This window comes from Nomascus leucogenys, chromosome 4, assembly GCF_006542625.1.
Source record: "Nomascus leucogenys isolate Asia chromosome 4, Asia_NLE_v1, whole genome shotgun sequence".
In the NCBI taxonomy this organism is placed as follows: domain Eukaryota; kingdom Metazoa; phylum Chordata; class Mammalia; order Primates; family Hylobatidae; genus Nomascus; species Nomascus leucogenys.
The window spans coordinates 16,262,311-16,271,163 of NC_044384.1; positions in this window are offsets into that span (position 1 = coordinate 16,262,311).

Sequence of the window (8,853 nt, forward strand, 5' to 3'; positions counted from 1 at the left end):
ATGCCTTCTGCATTCAACAGGTTTCTACTCTGCTTCCCTGTTTTAACTGGACATTTTGATTGGAGTCTGTGATTGACTGAATAAGCATTTGTTGAGTGTGTCAGACCCTGGGCAAGACCCAGAATAAGACCTAACTATGGATCTCAAGCTGACTACAGTTTAGCTTTGCATTTCTATAAGTCAGATACCTACACTAATTGTTATACTGTAAAAATAAATAAATAAATAAATAAATACATCCTGAAGGAAATGCCTGGAAAGAACAAAGTTGTCATGTCAATTATGTTAACCTGTGGACTTAGATGCATCAGACTTTTAAGAAAAAAGGTTCTACTCATACTAATAACTCAGAGAGCAACAATATCAAAATAACAATATGGTGTTATTATCCCGTTATAATCTTCAATCTCTTGCCTCATGAAAAGCTTTTTATGTGGGCCCATGAATAGTCGACTCTAGAGTATTTTTGATCTCCCTTCTTCTTGATGAACTTTGAATCTATAAGAAGCAGATATAAAGCCAGATTTTATAGTTTTCTATATGATATACTATACAATTCACTTATTATGTTTACTGTTGATGGCCTCCTTCAGCTGAAATCTAAGCAGATTCTTTTGGTCTGTCTTTTTCACTGATGGAGTCCAAGAACTTAGAACAGTATCTGGCACATAGTGGGTACTTAGCACATAGTGGGTAGAGAATGAATGAGTGGGAAATAACCCTACCTGACAGGAATTCAACTAAGGATGAATTCAACCCAAAATTTGAAGTCAGTTTGACATTTCCTTAAATACCAGCTACCTTTCCTCCAGTTCTCTTTGTATATACTGAAGATCAGTGCATCTGATTCATCCCAAACACTTTATATTTGTAAAATAAATGATTCTTTTTTTTTTTTTGAGATGGAGTCTCACTCTGTCACCCAGGCTGGAGTGCAGTGGCGCAATCTCGGCTCACTGCCACCTCTGCCTCCCAGGTTCAAGCAATTCTCCTGCCTCAGCCTCCTGAGTAGCTGGGATTACAGATGACTGCAACCACGCCCGGCTAATTTTTGTATTTTCAGTAGAGATGGGGTTTCACCATGTTGGCCAGGATGATCTTGATCTCCTGACCTTGTGATCCACCTGCCTCAGACTCCCGAAGTGCTGGGATTACAGGCGTAAGCCACCGCACCCAGCCAAATAAATGATTTTTTTTTAATTTAGTGACAAAGAATACACCTGTTTGTAGGAAAAAGCATTTGCTCTATAATTTCAAAAATAATCCATAATGCTTTCCCCTGTCTTTATTTACCACAAAAACCATTTTATTGGCTATATATTTAAAAGAGTAGATTTTTTGGAGGGGAGATACATAGCTCAAAGAATGAATTATTCATTCATTCATTATACAATTTTATGAAGCAATAACTTCCTCTAGTTCAACACAAGTAGTCATTGGACCAAATATTTAATAACCTAGGAGACTGTTTTGTTGGTGCTTTTTCTTACCTATAGGTTGAAGCTTTGCAAATATTATACTTGATTACTCAGCATCCAGGCTGAGGGATGATTCGACACACCCAGCCACTCCCAGGAACAAATGAAAGGAGCTTTGTTCTAGCATGTGCCTCTTGCTTTCTCTCTCTCTCTCTCTCTGTCTCTCTGTGTCTCGCTCTCGCTCTCACTCAATCTCTCTCTCTCTTTTCCTAAGAGAAGTTTCAGCCACAAATTCTCAGCATTCTCCCCAGATTCCTATAAATCATCAATCACTGTTAAGGTGATTCCCACTAATTCACATGATGCCTCTCCCATACAATAGTGGAATGACATTAGCCTCCCACATTTCCAGCCATTCACAGTTCACGATAAAGGATCCTAACTAGTCACTGAGGACTATTGTGTCCTTTTCACTTGTGGAGAAACTGAGTCAGGGAAGATAAAGTGACTGCTTTAAAGTTTCTGACTGAGATAGAAAAAAAACTATTTTAAAAGCCCCAGATTTACAATTCTTTATCCTAACTACTCTATTTTGAGGATTTATTTTATACTTTTTGTCTTTTCAACTTCTGGCGTTTGTCTAGAAGAAATTTTATATTAAATGATAAACTGTTACAGAAAACAGGCTACGTGAAATTTTCTAAGAAGCAAACTTAAGAGAAAAAAAAGACCACAGTGAAAAAAAATAGAGTTAAACAGGACCCCAAAGTTAAACCAAAACCAGATAGAAGTGGCACAATTTGCCTCTAAAATGCTTCATTAACCAGGCTCACACCTGTAATTCTAACACTTTGGAAGGCCAAAACAGGAGGATCACTTGTGTTCAGAGTCTGAGACCAGCCTGGGCAACATAGCAACACACAGTCTCTATTAAAAATATATATGAATAAATAAAATGCTTAATACTATGTGTAAAGGCATATCTGAGCAAAAAATTGAGTGACAAATCCCTTAGGCCACTACACTCCAGCCTAGGTGACAAGAGCGAAATTCCATCTCAAAAAAAATATTATTTTATATACTGTCTTCAAGTCCTCTAAATATCTAATTTGCTAATACAAAATTAAGCAACCCTTAAGTACTTTATAACAAGAAGCAGAAGCTCCTAATTTCTACTGGCTTACTGTGACCTCCACCTCCCAGGTTCAAGGGATTCTCCTGCCCCAGTCTCCCAAGTAGCTGGGACTACAGGCATATGCCACCATGCCCAGCTAATTTTTGTATTTTTAGTTGAGACAGGGTTTTGCCATGTTAGCCAGACTGGTCTCAAACTCCTGACCTCATGTGATCCGCCCGGCTAGGGCTCCCAAAGTGCTGGGATTGCAGGTGTGAGCCACCGCACCTGGCCTAAACAATTTTAATAATAGTTATTTCTGGCTGGCAAAATTAAAGATTATTTTTCTGTATCTTTGGTGTATCTTGCAAACTTTCAACAATCACCATATATCATTTCTTATGATTAAAAAGCTGCATTTCTTACGCAGTGGAAATTCCAGAGCATCTTTGTGAGGCATAGGACCTCTCAGCTGCACAACAGAAGCTGACGTCATCCTGAGATGAGCAACCAGCCCTTGGCACACCACCCCTACCACCACCCACACCCCAGGTGAGCCAGGTTGAGGAGAGCCCAAGCCCGGGGCTCTGGGGTGCTCAGGAGCACCTCCGAGAGTATCAGCCCCGCCCAGGGGAGAGCTGCTCAAATGGGAACACACCTGACCTCTTTCTCCCTCCTCCTCCCTTCTCCTCCTCTGTAGCATCAGCCAATGCGCTGACTCAGTTGCAGGCCATAATCTCTGCCTTGATAGGTGATGCAACTGAAATGTGCCAAGGAGAAGCGCAGCTCTTTGCTAAAGGAAGCTTGCTTCTACTAAGTCCAAACCTTGTTTCCAAATGGTGAAGAACATACACCCACAGCGCCTTGTGTGAGCATTTTTTAAAGTCATATGAGGAAGACCTTTTATACATGCTTTGCAATAACACTTTATGTAAGATCTATTTTCATCCCAATTTATAAATGAAAAGGAAAAACATGCAGATGCCTCGGGCTATTGAGTAACTTCCCCCAGGTTACAACGTTAGTGAATGGTAGAACCCGATTTAAATCCAGGTAGCATTCTTAACAAACATACTATATCCACGTGTTAAACGTTATATTCTTGACCCTAATCTGAGATTAAATAAGCCTATTCTTGTATCAAATATAAAAAATACAGCCGGGTGCAGTGGCTCATGCCTGTAATCCCAGCACTTTGGGAGGCCGCGGAGGGCGGATTGCTTGAGGTCAAGAGTTCGAGACCACCCTGGCCAACATGGTGAAACCCTGTTTCTACTAAAAATACAAAACTTAACTGGGCATGGTGGCGGGCGCCTGTAATCCCAGCTACTTGGGAGGCTGAGGCAGGAGAATCGTTTAAACCTGGGAAGAGGCGAGATTGCAGTGTATCAAGATAGCACTACTGCACTCCAGCCTGGGCAACAGAGTGAGACTCTGTCTCTAAAAAAAAAAAAAAAATACATATATATATATATGTATATATACACACACACATATAATATATAAATTATAAAATGTATAAATATATATTTTATATATTTTATAAAATATAAATATATAATATATATTTAATATATAAAATTTATATATTTATATTATATAAAATATATAAATATATATGTTTATATATAATAGCAGTTATAAAATATATATATTTATAATTGTTATTATATAGAAATATATTGATATGAAATACTTTTTCCTCTAATAACACTTAGTTCTATGTGATGTCAGGATCCAATTCAAGAAGAGAGAGAATGCAGGAATTTACAGGCCTCAGAAACACAAAGTCAGCTGGCTTTACTTGGAAAGGGAGGAATTTTGTTTTAATTTTTTATTTTTTATTTTTCTGGGTAATTGTAAGTGTACATATTTATGGAATACACGAGATATTTTATTACAGGCATGCGATGTGTGATAATCACATCATGGAGAATGGAGTATCCATCCCCTCAAGCATTTATTCTCTGTGTTACAAATAATCCAATTATACTCTTTTTGTCATTTTTAAATGTACAATTAAATTATTATTGACTGTAGTCACCCTGTTGTGCTATCAAATACTAGATCTTGTTCATTCTTTCTAGTTATTTCTTGTACCCATTAGCCATCCCCATCTCCTCCACACCCCATGGGAAGGGAGGACATTCTCATGAAGTCTTCGAAGGTCATTTGGCAGGGGCGGGGGAGATGTATAAATCAGCCTGTACCAGGTATGTAAAGCACTGCACTAGACTCTGCAGATGAGAACTCTGTCCTGGTCTCTGCCTCCTAAAATGGGATTTAAGAGTGAGTCCTTCTATCCAGCAACTTCAATTTCTCCCAGACCTGGAGGACTCTGAGATTCACTTGTAGCTCCAAGAGTGCCCCCCATAGAAACTTGAGAACAGACACTTCTTCATGAGTCCCATTCTGGACTTCTGTCTCTTCACTCACTCCCACATATGAGGGGACTTAAAAAATTCATGGAAATTTTGAATTATAAAGAGAAAAATTAAAAATGTAAACTCTACTTCTCAACGTAAGCTGCATCAAGTTTAAGACACTTTTCTAGGTGATGATATCAGCCACGTAGTCCATCTCTGAAGAAAGGAGAGGCCTGGGAATTCATGTCAATGCAGTCCCTTTCTCATTATCGCTGAAGAAAAATGTCTGCCCTTTAAAGATTTTTTTTTTTTTTTTTTTTTTACAATTAGGAAACAAAAAGAAGTCAGAAGGAGCCAAATTAGGACTGTAAGGCGGATGCCTAATGATTTCCCATCAAAACTCACACACGTCCCCTCATCCGATGAGAGGAACAAACTGGAGCATTGTCATGGTAGAGAAGGGCTCTCTAGTTAAGCTTTCTCTGGTGTTTAAATAACATTTTGGCTGATTTTTTCAGAATGCTCTCAAAATAAGCAGATGTAATTGTTCCTTGGCTCTCCAGAAAGTCAACAAGCAAGATGCATTCAGTATCCCAGAAAACCATCGCGATAACCTTTGCTCCTGACCAGGCCCCCTTCTGTCTCTTGGCAGCCATTGCTGTGATGGTGCTTTGCATTCAGGGTCATGCTGGTAAAGCCATGTTGCACTTCCTGTAACAGTTCTTCAAAGAATGCTTCAGGATCTTGATCCCACTTGTTTAAAACTTCACTTGAAAGCTCTCCTCTTGTCTGCAGCTGATCTGGCTGTAACAGATTTGGCACCCATCAAGTAGAAAGTTTGCTCAGCTTTAGTTTTTCAACCAGAATTGTGTATGCTGAAGCACCTGAGATGTCTACGGTGTTAGCTATTGTTTGTGCTGTTAATCATTAGCCCTCTTCAATTAGGGCACAAACAAGATGAATTTTTTTCTTCACAATCTTCAATATCTTCTCATCCCTACTTAAAATGAGTTATCTATTTGTAAACTGCTGATTTCTTTAGGGCATTGTCTGCATAAACTTTTCACAGAGCATCAGTGATTTCACCATTCTTGCACTCAAGCTTCACCATAAATTTGATGTTTGTTCTTGTTTCAATTTTAGCAGAATTCATACTGCCTTGATAGGGGCTGTTTTCAAACTGATGTCTTATCTTTCTTAGCACCTCAAACTAGATCCTGTTTAGACATGTTGTAACTAGTTAGTATGAGCTTATTTTGATACGAAAAAATTGAAATCCATGCATTGCTTTTTCATGATGCACATTTTTGATGAACTTTTTGAAGACCACCTTACATTATTTGCATTCGTGCCTGGTTCCTCTCTAGACCCTGAGCCATGGGGAGGCCCGGGACCACAGTTTATCTGTACATCCCTACTTCCTCTCCTAGAATTCACAAACTTCTTTTCAGACTACACATTAAATAAACTTGTCCTAGCCTAGTAGTAGAAACCAGTCAATTACCTCTCACAATGTCATAGTGCAGACAGTGATTGTTAGGACAGGAAGTGGTGTCCATGAAAGATGGTGTTGCTATTTTAATATCTTGAAATATAAAGAAAGAATTAAACATTATAGCAAGTAAATCAAAGGTTTAGTTTTTTATCCAACTAGATAAAGATCCTTATGCTAGTGGTCCTTCAACGTCACTGCACATTAGAATCAAGAAGGAATAATGTGTGTGGAGGACAGGTGAAGAAGTAAAATCAAATTTCACATTTCCAGACCCAAATCCTCAGAGACCTGGGATTTAGAGGTCTAGGGTGAGACCCAGGAACGTGAATCCCTTTGGGAGGTTCAGAACTGGTTGTTTACAGACCACACTTTCAGAATCACAAGCTTCTGGCAGGTTCTGCACTCACCACAGGTGGTCCAATGGTCAGCGCTGATTCTAGCATGAGACTGGTTGGTTCCCACTCTGCCATTAATGACACCATGGCCTTGAACAAATTAGTACATTTCACTTTGCCTCAGTCCTTTTGTCTGTAAAATGGAGGTGACATTAGCAATTCCTCATAGGGTTATAACAAGGACAAAATGAGATAATACATGCAAAAGGCTTAGAATATTGCCTGCCACCAGTAAATGTTCAAGAAATGTTAACTATCATGATTTCTGTACTCTAAAGGCTGTAGTGAAGTTACAAACCTCAGAGAGATTGGTTTTACCTCAACAGTAGGGATAGACAGAAAATTTTTTGTCTGTATTTGTATTAATATATTTCAAGATTTTTTAATTGGAAGAAAAACTGATAGTCTTTAAAGCTTGAGAAGAATTAAGAATCATTAACCATATTACATTCACACACACACACACACAATTTATGTGAAGTTTTCACTTTCTACCTTTGGGTTATGGTGTCTTACAACGTGAAAAACAAGAATAAAATGAAATTTACTCATAGTGAGAAAGGAGATTAAGATTTCAAAGAGTGGAGTATACATTTAATACTTCATATTAAATAAATATCATTAATAAGATCAACAACACATCATAATTATGGTGCTTTGCAGCTTATTAGTTGTTATTGTTTACCCAGCCTTTTCTTAAAAGCAATTATATATGTACTATCTCTTTCAAACCTCACAATAAATCAGTCAGGTATGTATTATGATCTCCATTTTACAAATGAGAAAAGTGATATTAGAAATTTAAGTAATTACTAGTAAGAAGTAAAGTCAAAGTCACACTCAGAACTCAGTGAGACTGTACAAATACCATACTGCCTTCCATTGTCTAAAAAAAAAAAGAATGGAGGCCGGGTGTGGTGGCTAATGCCTGTAATCCCAGCACTTTGGGAAGCCGAGGCAGGCGAATCACTTGAGATCCAGAGTTCGAGATGAGCCCGGGCAACATGGTGAAATCCCGTCTCTACTAAAAATACAAAACTTAGCTGGGCATTGTGGCATGCACCTGTAATCCCAGCTACTCAGAAGGCTGAGGCAGGAGAATCACTTGAACCTCGGAGGCAGAGGCTGCAGTGAGCTGAGATCACATCACTGCACTCCAGCCTTGGCAACAGAGCAAGACCTTGTCTCAAAAAAAAAAAAGGAAGAAAATGAATGAACCAAAGATAATTCTCTCAAGATTTATTATCAGTTTCCTTTTCAAAGGAGGTTTTGAAGGGGAAGCCCAAAGACTCAGCACAAAGCCAGACCACCATGTAGACTCACTTGGTCCACAACGTGCTCACCCCCCTGAGGAGAGCATGATTGGTGTCCATGGGAGATGCCTCCCTGGGGTCCCTCATCATAGAGCATACCCCTAACTGAATTACTGAATTATATGCATCACTTGCCAGGATGGCAAAAATGGTTCGTTTTCTCTTCTTGTGTCAAATAATATGTCCTTGATATTAGTCAGAAACCTACTTTTCTTAAGCTCTTGTATTCCAGGAGTTGATGAGCAAACCAGTGTTTCCCTACTGTCATCAGTCATGACACGAAGATATCATTAGCCAGGGATGAAAGAGCCGGAGGAAAGTGGAGCACATCTGAGTGGATTCACAGCAGGAGGAGGCTGTGTAAGAGGGACAGGACCTCTCCCCTTCCACTTTCCCTGTCCAAACAATTACAAGAATGTCTGTAAGTAGCTGAGCAACCATAGAATCAATGCTAGCTTGAAGTTAAGGAAGGAGAAAAACTAAAAAGAAATGCAATTCCTTTAAATTTTAAAAAAAAAGCCAATTAATAGGTTATTGGCACATGAGTTAAGAATTAAATAGGAGAGACATAAGGTGCAAACTAAACAGAGAGATTTCTCGCCCAGTAATGGGAAATCTGACACCTCATGCCAGAAAATGAGCACAAAGAGTAACGTGGCGTTTGAGTCATGAACTAAAAGTCTACAGTACATGGAAGGTGTTAGCTGTTCTTTTCAAGGAGGAGATAAATTGCCAAGTCATCATAAAGCTCA